Raw genomic sequence first — 21645 nt, forward strand, 5'->3', positions numbered from 1 at the left:
AGCTAGTTTCCGCTTCATTTTAATTGGGGGAAGAGTTCTTATTTTCCCTGTGTCCTTCTGTATATGGAGCCTCCTCTGTGTATAGTCTGGCTCTCCCATCTCTAGTTCTTGTCCAAATTTATGGCCTTGTAGTTGTGAGGAAAGACCTTGTTCGTCGCTATAGGAGCTTTGATTTGGCTCCGAGGCTGGATGTTTCGGCACCAAAACCTTTTCAGCAGTCTTTTTCGGCTCCGAAGCAACTTTTTTAGGTTTCGGGGTGCCAATCTCTTGGTGCGAGTTTGCTCGGAGCCGGTATCTCGGTGCCGAGTTTGGTCAGAGCCGGTATCTTGGTGTCGAGTATTCTCTGTGCCGGTATCTCGACCGGAGTCAGATGTCTTCGGCTGGTGTGTGCCCTTTTTCGGTGCCGATGCTTGGTCACCGTGCTTACGAGTAAAGCCATGGTCTGATGGCAGTGGCGTCCCCTGGGCTTTCATAATTTTTGTGTGAGTTTTGGCCAGGGCTGTTTTACTCACGGTTTGTTGCCTCGCCGGCTGCTCACTCTCGGCCTCGTCCGAGTCCGAATCAGGAATGGAGAATGTCTCCTCTTCTTCGGGATTGGGATGTCCAGCCGGCGTCGATGCCATTTGAAGCCTTCGAGCTCTCCGGTCCCGTAGCGTCTTCTTCGACCGAAATGCCCGACAGGCCTCGCAGGTATCCTCTTTGTGTTCGGGGGACAAACACAAATTACAGACCAAATGCTGGTCTGTATAAGGATACTTAGCGTGTCATTCGGGGCAGAAGCGGAATGGGGTCCGTTCCATGAGCCTTGAAGACGCACGCGGTCGGGCCGACGAGGCCCCGCCGGGGAGTGGAAGCCCCGAAGGGCTGCAGGAGCTCTTCTTTTCTTCGAATTTTCCGATTGTTAACTAACTTTTCCGAACCGAAACACGGAGCAAAGAGGAACACGTCCGAACCCGATGGCGGAAAGAAAACAATCTAAGATGGAGTCGACACCCATGCGCAATGGAGCCGAAATGGGAGGAGTCCCTCGGTCTCGTGACTCGAAAAGACTTCTTCGAAGAAAAACAACTTGTAACACTCCGAGCCCAACACTAGATGGCAGGATAATGCACAGCATGTGTATCTGCAGCTACACATGCCATCGAACATATATATATATATATATATATATATATATATATATATATATATATATATTTTACTGACATCTTTCGGTGTGGTTTCCCCTCACTTTTATGCTTACTGACCTCCTGTTTTGACTGTGTGCTGAAATTTGTTTTTGTTGGCTTTAGGACACTGTGCACTTTACTATTGATATCCAGTGCTAAAGTACATGTGCTCTGTGTCTAAAACATGGTCACATTGGCTCCTCCATGATTGGCATATTTGTTTTACTAGTAAGTCCCTAGTAAAGTGCACTATGCGTGCCCAGGACCTGTAAGTTAAGTGCTACTAGTATGCCTGCAGCACTGGTTGTGCCACCCACTACGTTAGCCTTTCAAACATCTCAGGTCTGCCCTTGCAGAGCCTGTGTGTGCAGTTTAAACTGCCAGTTTGACCTGGAAAATGTATCCACTTGCCAGGCCCAAACCTTCCTTTTTATTACATGTAAGACGCCCCTGAGGTAGGCCCTGGTTAGCCGTAAGGACACGGTGCATTGTATTTAAAACGTTAGACATGTACTTTTGAGTTTAACATTTCCAGGTAGTGAAAAACTCTTAAATTCGTTTTTCACTACTGCAAGGACCGACCATCTTGCCAATAGGCTAGTATAGAGATTGCCTTAAAACTTATTTTAAGAGTAATTTCCACTTGGGAAAAGATAGAAAACTTGAGTTTGGTGTCTCTGGACTCACAATTCAAAAACACATCCTTTGGTAAAGTTGTCTTTTGAACCACAGGTCTGAAAGTGCCACTTTTAGAAAGTTGGCATTTTCTTACTTTAACCACTGTGCCTTAGCCTGCCTCCATACCACATCTGGTCTGTGTAAGGTTTAGGTGACAACTACCTCTGCGCATTCCATCCAGACAGCCAAAAAACACAGAAGACTCCACAGACCCTGCATTCCATCTGCATACCGATGGGTCTTCCAGGGCATGAAGGGTAGAGGGACTCATTTACACTTCAAATGGTAGTGGCTTGTCCCCGTACAGAGGTCTGATAACTCCTCACATATGTCCTGGCAGACAGGACTGGGCTGATAGGGAACTTGGGGACTACAAAACCACCCTTTGAAGTCTCTCCCACTTCAAAGGCACATTTGGGTTTAAGTACTGGGCCTCTGACACAATACACGAGGAGCACTACTCGACTGAGGAAATTCTACCAGAAAGAAGGACCGTGGTATTGTCAAGAGGGACTGCAACTTTGCTATTTCATCTGCTGTGTTGGCCTGCTGCCTGCTACTTCTTGCCTAAGAGTGAGAGGACTGGCCCTAACTCTCTACATCCTGCAATCTAACGTTTCTCCAAGGGCCTGACTGAGATTGCCTCCTGTTTCTGATGTCTAAGGACATCAAAGACTGCACCTGCATCTTGTTACCAGTACCTGGCCTCATCTGCTAAAACTCCTGCTCTGCCAAATCAAATCCAGCCCTGGGCCCTTGGAGGTGAATGTGGTGCTGCAACACAAGAACTGACGGAACAACACTGGCACGTCACTTGGCATCCCGCTGCAGAAATGCTGCTTTTGCCGCTGCCTGACCCAAAGCCATGAACACTGCTCGCTGACTGTGCGACGCAACAACCCCGACTTATAACACATCTCCAGTACATCGGAACCAGTACTCATTGCTTCTGGATATCAACGCATCAATGGCGCTGCCCGATCAGGAAATTATGCATCGCCTGCAAGTGTGACGCACCCCTCCTCTGAATCAACACATCGTCCTCAAACATCGATGCAACAAATGTACTGTCTGCTGGTCTGCATGACTCCTGTAACTGACCTGCGCTCCATCATAGTCAGACTGCACTTTTGAATTTGCCCCAGTCCAGCATGACAAGATAGTTCTGGTTGGAGCTATTGTCTTCTAAGCACTGCATTGTGATTGAATCTTTGAAAATTCATAACTTGACTTGTGTATATCGTTTTTTTGTCGTTTTGGTCTTGTTTGACCCAATGAAACATTGGCTATTTTTCTAAACTGGTTTGGAGTCCTTTTGTGGTGGTTTCACTGTTTTACTGTGTGTTCACAAGTACTTTGCACATTGTCTCTTTAGTTTAGCCGGACTGCTCTGTGCCAAGCTACCAGAGGGTGAGCACAGGTAAACATTTTGTTTGTATCTTACTTGTCCAGACTAGTATTTTGGTCCCTACTTGGACAGAGTACAAACCTCTGCCAACTAGAGACCCGATTTCTAACATTCACTAAAATGGGTATGGGGTAGAAGGAAAGTATGTTAGCCCAAACAGTCGAGGGGGACTCAGCTTACAGATTTACTAGGTTTGAGGAAGTAATACGAGGCAGTTCAAACTCATCTGAGAAAAAAAATAGGTTCTCATGGACTGCACTATTGCAAGTCTTGATGATGTGAAACAGGAGTTTGAACCCAAAATTCTCTACTTCTGATCTTAAATAATATACTTGTGAGTTAGCTCAGTAAGTAAAAGGGGCACTTGATCCAGTTCCCATCCTGTGTTCACACCGGCATGCAACTGGGAGATCACAAAGCATGGAAAAGAGGAGAATGTAGCATCAGATCATACACGTTTCCAAAACATCAAACAAAGTAACTTCAGGAGTCCAAGATAGAATAAAAGAATAAAAAATTTCAAATACATGTACTGGAATCCTCACCTGTGAACTGAGCAACTGCAACTATGGAACTAACTCACTTTGAAAAAATAAGTCAAAATCATTAAAGCAATTGAACTCACACGTGTACAAGTTCCTAGAAGAAGTTACAGAGCACTGTAGCGGAAAGAAAGGAGGAGATGGGATGAGATATAAGTAGCGGAATCTGAATAAGATAATGTGTTCAGACCGGGAGATAATTACCTATGGTTATTTGAGTGTAGAAATAATCATTAAAACTTGTGATGTTTGTTGGAGTATTGATGGGGGCAGAGGGGAGATTGCTCACATCTGATGGTCTTGTGAAATGTTTTTAAACTACTGTAAGCAAGTCCTTATGTGCAATTAAAGACGTAACCAGAACATTGTTCAAAGTCTTATTGTCTGTGCCATCTCTATTGTTAAATATGAGTCACATATTTGAAATTGCGTAATCACCACAAGGGTACATTAGTTGAGGATAGGAATTAAGAGCCTACAACTGTTGCATTGTTGGTTTATGTAAATTTTTAATTGTTACCATTCGAAAGCAACATAAACAGTGGAAATTATTTTTTAATAAGAACAAGACCCCTATGTATTTGGGAAAAATCCTTACCTGTCCTTTAGGGTGGGCTTACTGGCATGTGATGCACAGGGAGCTTAGGTGTTGCTGCGTGACTTCACATGTAAAATGGGATTCAAATATATTTTACAATTTAAAATCTCCTGGGTGGTAGCTTCGTTTTACTCAATGGTAGACAACAGATCTGTTTGTATTTGAAACTCCTTAAACTGAATTCATATTTGTGAACTCTTTCCAAAAGTAGATTTTATAAATAGGTTACAATTATGACTTTAGGCCAGTCACTCAGACTTCTATGTTCCACTGAACGGAACAACTGCTGAATAGACCCATCATTCTGTCACTTAGCTTATCTGGGAAACTCCTGAGCAGAAGTAACTTCCAGAAAGACTCATTATGTTATGAACAACCCCAAATGTCAGAATCCATTGTTCTCCAGGGAAATCAGCAACTGACCATTAGAACCACACTGCACAGCTGGGGAAATGAGGTTTTCGCATAAAATGAAGTTATCAAATCTTCACATTTCTGATGGAACTGTAATGTAGAATGTGAGCTTCGTAGGCTCAGACAAAAATCCTCACGATTCTGAGCATACCAAAAAGCTGAAATAGCAGGAAAAATACCTCAAGGACTGATGCTCAATGGCTTGAAAAATGCATCAGTATGAGCTAGGCTTTACCAACTAAAGAAGCCAAATTGATGTCACAAGCCTTGCAGCAGAAGAGGTGAGAGCTGTTCTCATCTGTGTTGTAGCTGGATTGAACTGGTTTACCAAAGCTGGGATTGCCAGCTTAATGAATCATCCCTGAACTGTGAGGTCAGTGCATGCTGCTGTTGTCTTGCTCTCTGCTGTTGAAACACCAACTGCCAAGAAGTCTGAAGTGCTGAAGAGGCCGCGTTAGCAGAAGCAACTGGAAGGATTGCAGAAGTAGTTCTATAAACTGAAATAATGCCAGCTCAAAACTAGGCCTAACCAGGTACACAAAGAGTGAGAGACAGTGGCACATACTGGTACTCTGCTTTGAACCGATCAAAAGACACCAAACTCTGAAGGTTGGTATCCAGATTCCAAGACCAGAATTTAAAGCCTAATCTGTACTGGAGTAATGAATGTTACTAATCAAAATAAATTTTTGATAAGCTTCATCAACAAACTAGATGAGGTTACCGCTAAAACTATTATGGGGCAACTGTGTAACCCTGGGAATCTAGGCTATTAAATGCAAGAAAAAAACAATTACTGGAGCACCTGTAATGAGATATTATTTATTGAGCTAAAATAATTGTCTGATTCTAATCATATATTTCTGAATCAGGAACACTAGGCATATGAGGTTTAGGCCTTAACCCTCTCCCCAGGGGAACCAGTGTTTTTTCGTGCATAAATGAAGATACAGAAGTAAGTCTCCACAGCCACTTCTCTCCACTAAAAAGTACCCCATATCTGCAAATCCCCTCCAAAATAAACTCTCTCAACCCAAAGAAAAATTGAAGGGTTATGTTTGCCTTGAGAATGTGAACACTGGAAAGATTCATGCTCCATTGAATCCTCAACAGAAGAACCAACACTTCAACACATCAGACAATATAGTGCCTACATCAGCCACGAATATGAACCATCCTTTGCCAGAATTTCAATGCTTTCGAAGGCAACCTCAGAATCTGCCCATTTGATGTTCTGATGACTGCAAGGGATACAGCCAGGGTGCCAACCTCATAATTATCAAAAAGCTGGTACTTGTTTCTGAGCCTAATATCGGCTATGGTCCAGATTAAGAGACACTGTTGCACTTGGATATTTTCTAACTTTTCAACCATTTCCTAGAAACTTGATTTTGATTACCACTGACTTCTTTTATACCACTTGGTCCCAATGAATTCTACTTTAAACAGCTGAAGCTATTTGTTCCACGGTGACTTGTTTTAGATATCCATTCTACGCTCCACCAACTGTTAGTGGTATTAGCAAAAACATTTTATTAGATTTTAATATTAGAATTTATTCTTGAAATTGCACGGTATTGGCCCATGCAATTACCTGCATGTCCCCAACTGCGAGCCTTGAACATGCCCACACTATTAATAGGCAAGGCAAAAAAAGATGCGCTTGCATTTGATACTAATATTTCAGCTGCATACCATATCTTCAGATTTCTCACTTTCTATTCTCAAGGCATCAGGCTGAATATGGAAAACGTATTCTCCAGCAACAGCTCTCCTGCCCTACCAGTAGGTGCAACTGGACTTCAGTGGCATCTACATCCAGCTATAAATGGCACCAACCGGAGCACTTTTCAGTTTCTACATATTTTCGGCACCCCAGAGGAGAGGAACCAAGAGCACATTAACAACACTGACAATAATAGCAGAAACACATTTGCATATATTTGTATAGGTATAAGTAACAACATTAACTCATCCTGGTGAAGAATTTGCAGGAAGATATAATATCCACCAGAAATATTGTTAATAAAGGTAAGTAGCTATCTTCTTATCGATACTACTGCCCTGTAAATTCCTCACCTTTTGAATGAGTACCAAACCAATAAGTCCCTGGAGGTGGCATGAACGGTGCTGATTAAGCAAAGCAAGTCATGCTCCACAGTCCTGGCAAAACAACCATCACCATTTGTCCAAGCAGTAAGGCACTAATTTTTGCAAAAGTTTCAAAAAACTCCTTTTCAGGTCCCACTGGCACAGGCGTAATGCCTCCCAACACAGGGCCTAAGACCCCACACCACTTTGCCAGCTGACATAACAGACCCTGGTTATGTTGCTTGATAAGATGTAAGTGGTGGTCATGAGACAGATGAGTGAAAGGCATCCAGAACAAAATGGACCGTCTACAACTCCAGCATATTTATCTGCAGCTATTACACACCAAAAAGCTGCATGCTGTCATTTACCCAAATAAGAGTCTCAAGTCAATAAGGAGGCACCTGAAACATCAGTTGGCAGCAACTGCTGAGGAATGGATGACTCAATGTCAAATCGAGGAGGGCTACTGAGTGGAATAGCTACACCTGACCCGACAGAGTCCCCTGGTGCTGGTGTCAGTGTTGTCGCTAACACTAGTGGAAGGCCCTCATATGCCCTCTGCTGTGGGGCACAAGACCATAAGGCCCAACAGGTGCAGGTCTTGCAGAACCAGGATGGGAACCTGACATGGACACATCTATATCATATCCTGAATTTCTGGAGTTCTTCGGTAGGGACAATGTGGTACTTCCAAGTGTTGACGGAAAATCCTACATCATGGTGTGCTGACGATGTTCTGTGACCAGGGCAGGAGGCCTGCCTTCAACACTTAGTCAAATAGGGAACTACAGGGACTACTGACCTTCTGAAGGACTTGCCACAACAGCCAACACTTAGGTAAAAGGCTCACAGAGGGATCATCAGATCAAATGGAAGTACAGCAAACTGGTAGTTTTGGGACCTAGTGGTAAATCAGAGGTAATGCCTGTAGCCTGGGAATACCAGAAGTATCATCAGGTGGATGTAAGCATCCTGCAGATCCAGGGACACCAACCAATCCCCCTCGTTGAGGGACAGCAGCACCAAGATCAGGAAAAATATTCTGGCACTGTCCCGTCAAAAGAGGTTTAAGCCGTAGGTCCAAAATGGGCCTGAGACCAAGGTCCATCTTGGAGACCAAGAAGTAAAGACAGCAAAATCACTAATGATTTTCTTTAAAGGGCACCACATCTATAGCCTCTTTGTAAAACAGGGCAAGAACCTCCGCCACCAAGATCGTGACGTATGTTGAGGAGCACCACCTTACAAAAGGAGGGGGGGGCCAGTGAAGAAGCTTTGAAGGGGAGGATGGGAGCTGCACTGAAATGGGCTCAGAGGGCAGCACAAGTGATGATGTCATAGGCAGTGTTGAAAGCACATGGGCCACGCGTCAGTAGGAAAGTGCAGCCTCATAAGCGGTGCAAACGTCAGAGTCTGTAGAGGGACAGAGTATGATGGCTTTGGGGGTGGCAGAGCTGTCAAAATTGCCCAATTCGCAGGATCCGGTCCATTCCTGGGGAGCGGACCAGACAGCTGCACTGCCATCCTGAAAATATTCATTATCGCCTGCCGGAAGGCCTTAACATAGGAAGGCTTAGTGGATAAAGTTGGGAACTCTGGCTTCATCTTTTTCACAACCAGAATCTGCAATGTCCCCAAAGACACTGGAGTTCAGGAAAGGAACAGCAAAGTCTCAAAAGGGTGCTAGAGCTAGTTTCTCAAGGAAGAAGACTTCTCATTCTTGTGGTGTTTTCAGTTTTTTTCAGGGAGGATCCTTAGGGACTATAATTCACTGTCAAGGGACTTACTTGAAGAATGGGAGAAGGGCTGCTTTGGAATATCCTTGTCTGCCTCTGGCAAAAATACTTCAGTCTCCCAGATGGCCTTCTGGTTCATGGATGAGCAACAGTCATAGACTAAGGGCTCATGGTCATATACTAGACATTACATACATATGTCATGAGGATCTGATATAGACATCTTATAACATCAGCTACAGTACTTAAACTCCGGGACCTTAGGAGATGACATTTGACCTAGTCGCTGTTGAATTTGCTGAGGAATATTGTCAGTTAAAATCAAGAAGAGTTCTACCCAATGTTGATACAGCAGGGAAAAAAGAGACACAACATGAGAGTATCTTTCGGAGTCCCATATTGTTGAACATCATCTGATCCTGGACGGACAGAGCCATGATAAAAATGTGTTGCTGTACCTTGTGGCACAATAGAACTATTGCTCTTCAAAACTTATCTATCTTCAAATCTTACCAACATATTCACCTAATGTACTGTGGTTGGCCTCCCCTTGTTCCATCCTACTGTCTCCTCTGCTGCCTCCCTTGTTTTTTATGTGCCTCTCTAGTTCTCTGGTGTGCCTCTCTCGTTTTTTGGTGTTGCTTGACAAATTAATGTAAGCTGTTTGGTTCTCTGTAAGGCACCTTAATGCCTCTCCATTGACAAGGCGCTATTAAAAAACTTCAAATAAACTGATGTAGAAAAAACCTTCCTCATACAGTCAGGTGCCTGGAGGATATTCATTAGCAGAAGAATCTAAAGGAAGAAGCAGTATAAGAATACCGGATGGAGACAGAAATGCTAGCTACACTTTCCGGAAGGTTCGTGGCACTTGTCATGCATCAAAGTGTTTTGCGACTAATTCACCTTAGACAAGTGCATTTTTAGAGGACCAAGACTAGAAGCTTTTGGGAAAAACAAAGAGGGCTCTGGCAATTAACCACTGCTTAGACTCATTAAAGCAATCAAAATCAGGATAAAGCTGAAGATGACCTAACTTCTCAATGCTTCGAAGGGCACAGAACGAAAAAAAACGAACGGTATACTGGTCCTTTTTCTGCTGTTAGCTCATATGTTTTAGCTGTATAAATGTCCACGGTACTCTGTCAAATGTATGCAGGATAAAGCATTGTTGCTCCCAGGCTACAATAATCGAGACTACGGCATTGTAATTCTTAGTTTGGAGAGGCAGTAAGCATAACAGATATATTCAACGACAATTTCAACTCAGCAGGCATCTTTCTGCAAGATCCTGTGCAAGGAACGATCTGTCATTACTTAAGGTGGTTGGATAGTGCAACTTTCGTTTTCCGATTACTTCACGCCTTGTGAGACAAATTTGTAAATCAGGCTAGAAGATATACTTTGAAAAGGCACCGATGATTCGCCTATGCAGATTGGATCTGGCGGTTTGACGTGGCTGAAAGATTTTTTTACTTAATTTGAACCTCAGAGTCTCAAAAATTACATAACATGCTTATGGAATTGAAGCGCGTTCCTTTGAAAATGAGCTGGGACATTCATGTGCTGTAATCAGTAACTTTTAGCAGGATGCGATTCATGGTGGATAATTTGGCACAGGATAACATATCCCCCAAGAACAACCAAAAAGGCTCCCCTGGGCCGGCTTTTTTGCTGGGGAAATTAAATGAAAGTGTACAGAGCTGTTCAAACTGCGGGACGCATCCTAAAAATATGGGGTGGGTGGGAGGAGGGTGGCTATCCTGTAAGGTAGGACGTGGAACACTCAGATAAAAGGCCGTTCATGCAAGCAGCTACTCCCGCCAGGTTAAAGGACCAGCTCTCAGATTTGTGCTGCAGAGATTACAGAAACAAACGAGACAAAGACCTAGCGCTGGCCGCCTGTTAACAGTAATCCTTCCAGTTGGGTTCACAAACACAGTTCATCAGCACCACTTCCTGGCTAGGTTGACCCGTCGAGTGGAAACACATTTGCATTAGCGTCTTCAGTGCAGGTGTTTACCAAGAGAAAACATGTCTACGTGAAAGCTTTTTACATCCTCATAAAAAACGTAGTTACAAAAATGAGAGGAGAGAGAATGTTACATCATTTCTGTCTCCATCCGGTATTATGCAATGTTTCAACAAGGTGTTTCGATGGCCCCAATTTATATAGCGCACAAGCCAAGCGTGACTGTTTTTGGTACTTGATAAAATGAACGAATGAATGATTTAAAAAAAAAAAAAAAAGGTAAACATTACTCCGGCAATAATACTAATATGATTCTTGATACAGTTGTGCCAGCAAAGTGGTGTATGTAAAGATACAAATACCCACATCACACACCTCCTTGTAAGAAAGGTCAACCATAACCGGGTCTCAAAAGAAGAGAATTTAATAGGTGCAAGATCACACATTTGCCATTGCCACCAAGATTAGGAAAAACATGCATAATGCCACCTGGTCGACCGATACAATGGATTCCAGTCCACACTGTCTGTGAGGTAATTTATTTTAATTTTTCTCATAAGGTGGAAAGCGCCCATAAAAAGTGTCTGAACACTTTAAAATACATATAAAGGGTACTGTAACATAAAAGAGTCTTTACAAAAAGATAAAGGACATTCCATTATCTCAAAACAAACATTAAAAAAAAAAAAGTAACAAGACACTCGATAATACAGAGAATACAGACGAAAACAGAATGCTTTAAAGTTGCTTTCTAAATGGATTAGTGCTGGAGACAGTGGGAGATGGTCACACACTGGAGTATTTAAGACAGAAAAAACAAGGTGTTTTAAGTCAAAATGTACATCCACTCAACGAATTTCACAAACCACCAAATCACACCGTACTTTTTCAGTTACGTGGCAGAAGAAAACTGAAAGGTAAAAGGATAGTATTCTCGAGCTCCTTGATGATGGGTGCAGACAGGGGTATAGCTTCCAGAAAAATGTATTTTCTGGTGAATAACTGGGTACAGGTGCTTTCAGTCGGGATTGGTGAGGTGTCTGTTGGATTTCACCAATACATTTTACATACACTCGGACAAAAACACATACACACTCTCTCCATTGCTCGGTTTTGAAAGTTCCCACAAATGTTGGTTGTTGTACAAAATGTTGTGATTTCGCTCACTTAGTACCCCTACTTTCACTGCCCCTTAAGGCCCCCTTATCCGCTCTTCTTGTGGTGGTATAGTGTATTTTAACATTATCTTGATGGAAAATCTGGAGTTCACAACCTTCCCCCCACACCCCATTCTTACTGACCAAGCTACGGACCAGGGTGTAGGACAAATATACTTGCTAATCCAGAAAATAAGCAAGCAGCATCACAAGTGAGATCCTTTAGAAAATATTTTTTAACTGGGGGCCAAAATCTGCTCATGTGAGAAAGTGCCCAACATGCGACACTTGGTCATTTTAGGTTGGAAGTGATTCTCCTAAGTGCAAGGAGTAGCCATTTGGTTTATCACAGCCAAATAACCTCAGCCACAGAGAGTTGGGCAGGGCAAGAACAATCTCGAGCCTGGCATGGGTCAAGCGCCCCGTGCCATCTCTACCATTGCCCTAAGGAGAGTGGCAACTCAAAACAGACCTGGGCCAAATTAGGAGACAGGCCAAGCACTGCAAGCACTATGCCTTTCCCCTCCCAAATGCAGCTTTGTTTACAAACCTTTCCTTTCAATAAAAGTCACTCAATGCAATCATGTAATCAAGTTTAGTAAATGTAAAAACTCACATATGTTGAACAAATAACCTTTTTTGACTTTTAAAGATTTGTTTTGCATTATTATATTATTTATATGCCAAACTTTCAATGGTTCTTTCTGAGCTTTGGCTCCTAGGGCTATGTCAGACAACTCACTCTATGCATTTGCTGACCTAGCCATCTACATTTAGTAATAGCATGAGCTATCAATAGGTGCTCCCATAACTTTAGCAGCTGGATGTGCTTGCATGGTGTTATTACAACTCACATCTCATGGTGTTTAAAATAAGCTCTAGTCTCTGGCTTGCACAATGGGCAGAAAATTCATTGCATGGGATCAATACATCTGGCCGCTCACAGAGTTTTGGAAGCCTGGTGTGAATGCAGTAACCTGTGGAGTATGTGTTTAGTTGACTATCCATACCTCATCATAAGAGAACCAGGATATCCCATCCTAGAGATATAACAGCTGGGGTCAAAGACTATTATATTAAATTTGATTACATTAGTTTCAATTATATTTAGCATGGTTCTTGTTAGTCTCTCGTTGAAGCCTTTTGCAGGACATCATAAAAGGACAAGATGCCATGATGGGGCAATGACTGTTACTGCTGCACTAAGCTGGCTAAGGAGTACGACATTTTAAAAGACGTATACATAGAAAAGAATGGATAGTGGTGGTAAATAAGGTGCACTTCCCAAACGCTGTATTAGTATGAAAATAATATGGGTCAATAACAACAAGCTATGGTGCTATGCGGTCATCCAAAGTAGACAAGGTAAGTCAGAAGATTGCGTTAGGAGTCTTGTTCATAGTAGCTAGAAACAAGATTGAAATAGTAGGAGACCATGTTAAGTCTCCTGCCTCGGAGATGAAGGGCGAGGAGTCTTGTTCATAGTAGTGTTGAGACAAGATTGAAATAGTAAGAGACCATGTCACGTCTCCTGCCTCGGAGATGAAGGCAGAGGGAACTTCCATCATGTAATCAATTACATTTTAAAAGACTCCTAAATACTGGAAATTAGTTAGAATGGGAAGCAGCAATTAGGATTATGTTTTGAAGATCCATCTAGAGATTTTGTGTCCCCCAAGGGTTCTTCTCTTACACTGCAGCAAGGCAAACGTTTTGGCAGCATACATCATACCCCAGAACCACTTATGAATCCCACTGCTCAGCCATATCCTGTGTAACAGTTAAGCAAAGAGAAGAAGGTGAGAGCATTCATGAAGGACATCATAAAAGGAAGAGGTATTATTAGCAGGGCTAAATGAGGGTGAAAAATGCTCGGGCATGACCATCACTTTTGATTCAAGATTTGCATGCATAATTTCTCGCAACAAAAGTATATATTGTATAAAGGTATACTAAGAGTGGAATTTTCTTAACATCTTTAAACACTCCCCAATGCTCAATGTTTTTTTTAAAGCAAACTGGGCCAAACGTCAATAAAACTAGATAGGATTGCTTGATCATTTTACGAATGGCGTTTTCACCACCAAATAATAAAACTACGGAATGATTTACAGCACACTGGAGTATATACATTGGTAAAAACTGGAAACATTTACTGACAATTTTGAATTTTATACGACTTGGACATTGTCGAAAAACGTGTGATAAGTGGTTCAGTCCTCGGCAAACCGACCCAGTCACACTTATTAAAAGTGGATAGGACTGCACAACAATTTTACAAGAGGACGAGGAGTTCTGTGCCAATAACGGTGCACAAAAACATGTGAAAAATTGAGAATCTATGCATTAAGAAAAGTAGTGTGCATGGTATCTTTCTATGAACATTGAGACAATAACGTTGGTCAATCAATGATAGGTTTTAAAGACAGCTTTCTAGAGGAGTTTTACCTACTGCATTACTACAAAGATAAAAAGCACATTTCGTGAATTAAAACGCACAGAAGTGGTAAAATTGTGCAAAACTGAGTAAAACACTGAAAATTTGTTAGGAGGTTTGAGGTGTCCTCCAAAGAAATTTTAGGGCCCCCTGCAGTAAGAGATGTATTTTACAGAACACATCTGAATTCTGGACGTGATTTATAGATCATTTTTCCTGGGGTTCTCCTACACAGGCTTCTTAAAGAAGCTGTGGTCAATGTCGAATCTTTAAGCTCTCAGTGCAATTAATATTGGTCAATTGGACAGCATTTAAAGACAGTTTTACACGGGGATTCCCATAGACCAGGACAATCTTGTGCAAATAAGGATAGGACTTACAAGACAATTTAGGGGGAGCATGGCCAACTGCGCCCCAAGATGGTTGTGCTGTGTGCGAGCTCCATTCTGTGCCTCAGCTTTCCTACATTTACATGCAGTCAAAAATGAGTAAGGGCCGACTGGGTCACAATAACAACGATTATGTCAGTCAGTTTAAATCTATGGCCATGCAATAGCGCGGCTATTCAGCACCCAGGTGACACTTTAAGACTGTAACTCCTGAACATCTGGGAGTGAGGGACAGTCGGGAGCAACAGGGAGAGTAGAGGTTCACCATGCATGGCCCGGGTGGAAGAGATTAGAGTCCACTCAGCTTAACCGGGCACGGGGCCGTCTTATGGCAGAAGTGGTGTGGCAATGGAAAGGTGGTGAAAGCTGGGGAAACCCTTTGTCTGATGGAGCTATTCTCATATCACGGGGCTCTGGCCCAGAAAAAATGTTTTAATGATTGGGAGATTGCTGGTCTTGTCTAAAATTGGGAAGAAGTTACTGGTTATCAAGACTATGTTGAGGGGAGTATTCTGCTGCATCTGCAGAGTCCCTGCTCAGCACTGCTTTTGGAAACTAACAGCTCACACTGAAAACTAGATGGCAGCTATAACAAATAGGGAAAGAAGACAGATTTTCTTCAACTAGAGTGACTGCTAAAGGTGGGCATAAAGGCTCCACTTGGGATCAACTGATGCAAGTAGTGCTGTCACCGGGTTAAAGAGCCCTCTTACAATCAAATAAAAATCTGAAATCAGAACTGCAAGCAAAAACTTGTTCTAATGAAAAGTTAGTGAATAACTGAGCAGAAGAAGGATGGTCTCTTCATTAGAACTCAGAAAGTGGAAAATAGTCAGGAGAGGACTGGGGCAGCGTGAAAGACCCGGAAAAGAGTAAAGAGTGAAGAAAAGGAATTCAAATCCTTTAATAACATGGTATGTGGTAGTGAAAATGGAGGACAGGCATGATCATTTAGACAGCACTCCTACCTTGGAGTGCAGAGTTTACTGCTGATATCCCACACCATCAACCAACAAAGTGCTTCTGGTGCGGTTTCCGCTTGGAGAATTGGCCTGGCCAGTAAGTGATACAACATGCATGTAGGCTCCCCTCTAACTAAAATTTTCCATGCTGATGGCACAGTGATAGTCATAGTGCAATCAGTAGAATGAAGGGACAGGATCCTGCATGCGGCAACCCAACACAAAAGGCTCCTCCTAGGAGAAGATAGTTTATTATTTTTCCTAGATTTATACCCTGCTATGCTAGAAGAAAACATGCTCTTCTGAAGCTCAAACATGAACTACAATAGATAGCCTGGCCATTGTCTGAGAGTTTTTGAGAGAGGATGAAAGTAGATCACTGAATCAAAAAAACTAATTTTTGCAAGTAGACTCAACAAGGACTTTCCTATAGAGCATGCAAGATGACCCAAACTGACTCACACTGACTTATTTTCTTTGGATAGTGGGTTCTTTCGAGTGCGACTGGAATGGGGCCCACATGTCTCCCTACAGAATGCAGGCCAGAGAAATGTTTCTTTGGGGACAGGGATAGCTGACTTCGATTTTGCATTAGTATGTTTCGTTGGTGCCCTTCCGTTGTCCTTGTCACCCTCTGTGCCCATTCATGGGCGACTGAGTCAAATTTTGATTTAGATGTCTGAGAAATATTTATCTAGAACCACTAGTGGAAACACTTTAATCTCTTTGAAAAGGTACTGTTCACCCTAAGAGGTCAATTTTGATTGGTTGTTTCATCCTATTCTTTATTATGACTGTGTCACATTTCTACTAATAAATACATCTGAACCATAAAACACAATTTTGCAATAGGATCTGGTGGTATCCCCAAATCGTTTTTTAAACAGGTTAGAAAAAGAGGCATTTAAAAGGGCACAGAGGAATCAACATCGACCAAAACTATGTCTGTTATAAACACAAACTGACTAGGAGGGTTGTATTGTCTCATTAATTTTGGTGCCTAGCTCTGCGCACAAAAAACAAACACGGTCTTGCTGGGCAATGTAAAACAGACGTAGAAGCATGAAAGTACAGCCTGCTGGTAAACAGGCTGAGACATGTCTTACTCACGTCTCTAAAACAACTCTAGCATAATTAATAGGAGAGCTTCCACAGTCTAACATATTTTAGCCCTCAAAGACTTTAAGAAACAACGCACAAACTAACATTAATGTCAGAAGTAAATGGGCATGGTTCTTTAAATTTACTAATCAGAAACTAGACTCTTTCCAAGGCAGAATTCACAAAACTTATATGTACATTTACTTCTTCTAAAGTACCTTGTACTACTTGTTTATTGCATATCAGCTATGCCCTGATTACGTATCGGGCCCCGAGTCTACCTGTCCACCCTCTGTAGAAGTGCCCACAGTTCCAGAGGTTATGCTGTTTCCAACCAGCATTCTGCCAACAACGTTCTCATGATCGTGCTTCTCTGAAGAACCCTTGTGTTGTCAGCTTTATATGTTGTTCCTAAACAGACTGTTATAGGTGGTGTCCTATTTCTGTAAATGTACATGGGGGTACAGTTTCACCATGATTACCCAGGGCTAGCAGGAAAACGCCATTTAAAACCTTGGCAGTGCTGGCACCAACAATGCACAAGCTCGAGGAACCAGGTTACACTGCTCTTTTATACTAGCTGAGATGCAGTAACTAATTTCTGTACTTTATGTACTTAAAGGACCAAGATAAGATGCCTTGTGCTTCACAACTGTAATTGTGCACAGTCCAGATGACGTAATCTGTATCTATTTACGGTTATGCTACAGTTGCATAATGCAGTGTTTCTTTTCCCCGTTTCATCTTGATGCTATTTGTGCCTGCCTTACAGCACCTTGTCTCTGAAGTACACTCTGTGTTTACTACGTTGAGAGCTTGTGCAAAAAAACAGGGTGTCTGGAGGGCAGTCATTTAGGCTTGGATGCTTTGATTGTGTTTCATGAAGAGATCCAAGGTAAGCATCTCCCACCATATATTAATTAGCTTGATAATATATCATATCCTACATGAGAAGGAACATAAATTCAGGGAGAAGGATTACTGAGAACTCAAAATCTGAAAGGGCTACTAATTTGTAGCTTTACTGTATTGTAATACTTACTATCCTCAAAGGAGGGACGTGGCTTAAGGATGAATGGTATAGAAGGATCTAGAAAATCAAAAGTGGTGATTAGGTTAGCCAACATAAGAAAAGTATAAGTCAAAATGGTAGAAACCAGCGACTTGCTGATCTAGTGCTGCTGAAACCAAATTCTCTGGACAGAGCTAAGATGATGGCATCCAGGTGCGTATACCACATGAGATTATCAGACTGATAAAGTACTCAAAGCACAAAAGTACTATTGAAGCACAAAAGTACTACTGAAGCTCAAAAGTCAAAGAACATAACCCATGATTATTCACGCCCAATTCTATGTCAGCAGCAGAGGCGAGGATAGGGCCTGGACTCGATGGATGGGTTGGTGTCATCAAGAACAAGTTGATTCCGTTGGGGCAAACACTGTCCATTTCTTGAATTTCCTAGCATTGTTGGACTCAGCTGGTCTGGCATATAGATCTATCAATACCTTCTGCTCTGCCAACTCGGCAGGCCACTCTCCGGTGAATAGTCACCCGGTATGAGAACATACTTTTTTTATGCAAACTTCTCAGGGGCATCAGGTTGTCCTTTCCTCCATAACATAGATATACTACACTTTTGGACATTAATAAGGTCTTATGCCTCTTTAAGTCTTGAAATAAATATCTGTCACCGAAACAGATGTCGGCGAAACTGGCTACCCTTCTTTGTCTTGTATCTTGCAGCAGAGTTTCAGATGGGAGAACCTTGGACATAACAGGTAGGATATTCACTCCGGAGTGAATGCATGACATGATGGCTGATGTAGATTGAGTGGTAAGCGGTGCCCACATAAAGATCTTACTGTTCGTGTGCGCTGTTGGGGGGGGGTGTCTAGAGAGCTGAGGCTGGAGATCAACGGCTGTGGGAGTAGTCTGAAAGGGTGTTGCAAAGGTCTTGGGAAGGTGGATGGTGTTCTCTGTGGCCGCTGGGTTGGAGCATTCTTTGACAAGCTTGAAAAGTTATTTGGTGCGGTTGGATGCTGAGCTCAAAAGGTGGAAACATTGATGCCAGCTTCATGTATGGTCCAACAAACCCACCTGGCAATGGTAGGAGAGGAAACCACCTTAAGGGGTTTCGTGAGGGCAATTAGCAGCTGTCCATCCCCTAGGGGATGGAGCTCTTCCGTAATAGACTCATAGGCTTTTATTGCCCTGAGAACACGTAATTTCTGGGTATCTGTGAACACAAGATATGAAACAATTCTTGAGTTGCATTTCATTCTCCTAGAAATATGAAAAGTGAATACCATACCTGTTCTGTCCAAGTCTCTCACATCCGAAACTCTGCGGCGAGATGCAAGACACATCAGGGTAGTCAGTTTAGCCAAAATCTGTTTCCGTGAGAGATATTTATTTGAAGACCAAGATTTAAAGAGGCATAAGACCTTATTAACGTCCCAAAGTGTAGCATATCTAGGTTCAGGAGGAAGGGATAACCTGATGCCCTTGAGAAGTTTGCATACCAAAGGCTGTTCTCCTTCCAGGTGGCCATCTACCGGAGAATGGCCAGTCAAAATGGCAGAGTGGAAGGTATTGATAGATCTATATGCCAGACCAGCTGAGGCCAACAAAGCTAAGAAATACAAGCTATGGACAGTGTCTGCCCCCCCACAGGATCAACTTGTAGTTGATGACACCAACCCATCCACCGAGTCCAGGCCTAACCCTTGCCTCCGTGTCATTCACTGAAATGAAACTTCCCGTTATGACAGCTAGGACATTTTTCATTCTTACACAGACAGCCTGTCTCTTGTATTTTCACATCAGAATCGAGACACAAGTGTGTTTGGTTACAAAAGTCCTCACAGAAATCCAAAGAGGAAAAACTGAACAAGTAGACATCCCCACCCTTCAGAACACAATATTCTTGCATTATTTTACATCATTTAATTTTCTTACCTTGTTCAATCTAATTTTGTGAGCAAAGCGGTTTCAGCTTTTCCCAGGGCATATTCAGCACCATCAGTGTTTAAGGCAGAGGTAGGAGTGAGAGCAGTTTTAGGAAAAGTTCAGTGGGTAGCCTTTTTACCCTCTGAGCCACTGAAGCCATAATGATATCGATCCAGGATATTCCAAAGCCGATTCCTAACAATAAACAAATATAAGACATAAAATAAGCACATCTTAGTTACCGGGCCACAACAGTCCCCAGGCCTCAATACAACCCCTCACAAACAATATCCCCAATACCAGGGGGGAAACGCCTGCACCCATAAAAGCTTAAATACATCCTCTCATCTGCAAATGAGCTACTCAAGAAAGCTGGTGAAATTTTAGGGAAATAACTTTTTTGAAACGCCTGCAATGACTCAGAAATGTTTGTACCACCTTCAGCCTAATCAAACTAAAAGCAGGAACACTAAACCCAGCTGATTGATCCACAAGAGTTGTGAATCACAAGAAAGCTTACGTGCAGGTGCTGTCAGAACCATAATATCATTCCATGCAAAAAAAACAGTTACAAGTGCATCATCGCAAACAAATGGAATTTTGGACACCAAGTTCTACCTATACTGCTACCAACTCGGCCAAACATACCTTGGTCACACAGGGAAGAAAGAACAGAAAATAAATCATAATATTATGAAACTCAACAATTGAGGACAATAGAGTTACTGCCAATGCTTTTGAATTGCATATGCAGAAATATGTTTTATTTTTTTAAATTTCTGATCCTTTCACATCGGTATGTGTGGCAAAATGACTTGCCAAGTACGCTCCTTTCGAACGGCAGATTTGGTCAAAAAGGTACATTCAGTTGTTAGGTTTTAAGAAAATGGCCGTTGTGTAAAAGGTTGTCCTCCCAGCTGCTCTGGATTCTGGTAGGCAAATTCAGAACATGGCAGCAAAATGATGAACTTACTCAAAATGTTTTTTCTTGGTAGCTTTTGCTTGACGAGGTGAAATAACTGTGCTGTGAATGGAAAAGCCTTTAACCTGCAGAGTGTTGACATTTCGTTTGTTTGTTATGTTGATCTCATTTTCCACTGAGCCAGCACTTTGTTACTTCCAAACAACAGTTACTGCATATAAGTTCAATGCTCAGGGCATAATTAGGTTTGCTTATAAACAGGTTAACCATATTGAGGTACTGGGCTACACAAGACTTATGTGTTATCTGGTTTCTATCTAGAGGCACTTTATTGCCAAAGCAAACAATGTCTGGTGGAGCCACGGTCTCACACAATACTAGGAAGAGCACAACTGAACAGGATGGATAAAAGTGGGACTTTCACTATAGACAACTATGGTTAAGACAAACAGAAGTCCTAATGTCACATGTTCCCCGAGCTAGAGAGATGGCTTTTTATCCTAAGATATACTACAATAGATTTAAGTTCAGAATAAAATAGATTAGTCTGCTGCCAGCAACACTGATACCATACTCTACTTGAAGTCTAGAACAATAAAGCTTGCATCAAGAGAAAATAGGCAAAAAGAGAAATCCTGCTACATTCTTTAAAACAGTGTTGGCTCACGTTTTTATGATCCTTACAACACACTTATTACATCATTGCAGGAGGGAGCACGTGAATGCAGGAAATACATATAAATTGAGGAGAAACAGGCTACCAGTTTCATGATCTCATGGAGCCCACTTTCTTGCATGTGAAGGTACAAACAAGCTTAGAATTAGAGCAGGAAGGACTGTGTATACAAGAGAAAGAAATGGGTATGATGCAGCTAAATCATTAACGAATAAAAGAATGAAGTATGAACTCAAGATACGTGTACCATAAGGAAGTAGCCTAACCTCGAGTCTAACCCAAAACAAAGACTAAAAAATCATGCCTGAGAAGAAGATTATTTTGCATTCTGATGCTACAAACAGAGGGTTTGTAAGAATCTGAATAAAGGTCAAATACTATGGGCCTGATTACAAGGCTGGCATTATTCAGACCACCAGCCCCTCTGTGGCAGTCAGG

The 21645-nt window shown here is 42.2% G+C and overlaps 1 protein-coding gene across 2 annotated transcripts in view; it reads right to left on the reverse strand.

The window, feature by feature from the left end:
- KIAA1958 (KIAA1958 ortholog) overlaps positions 1–21645 on the reverse strand; it is a 262828-nt gene that overhangs the window by 202476 nt on the left and 38707 nt on the right. For both annotated transcript variants that reach the window (XM_069238652.1, XM_069238644.1), the window contains exon 2: positions 19619–19804. The gene's annotated coding sequence lies outside the window, so the exon portion shown is untranslated. The remainder of the gene's footprint in view (positions 1–19618; positions 19805–21645) is intronic.

The sequence above is a fragment of the Pleurodeles waltl genome, chromosome 1_2, assembly GCF_031143425.1.
Source record: "Pleurodeles waltl isolate 20211129_DDA chromosome 1_2, aPleWal1.hap1.20221129, whole genome shotgun sequence".
Classification (NCBI taxonomy): domain Eukaryota; kingdom Metazoa; phylum Chordata; class Amphibia; order Caudata; family Salamandridae; genus Pleurodeles; species Pleurodeles waltl.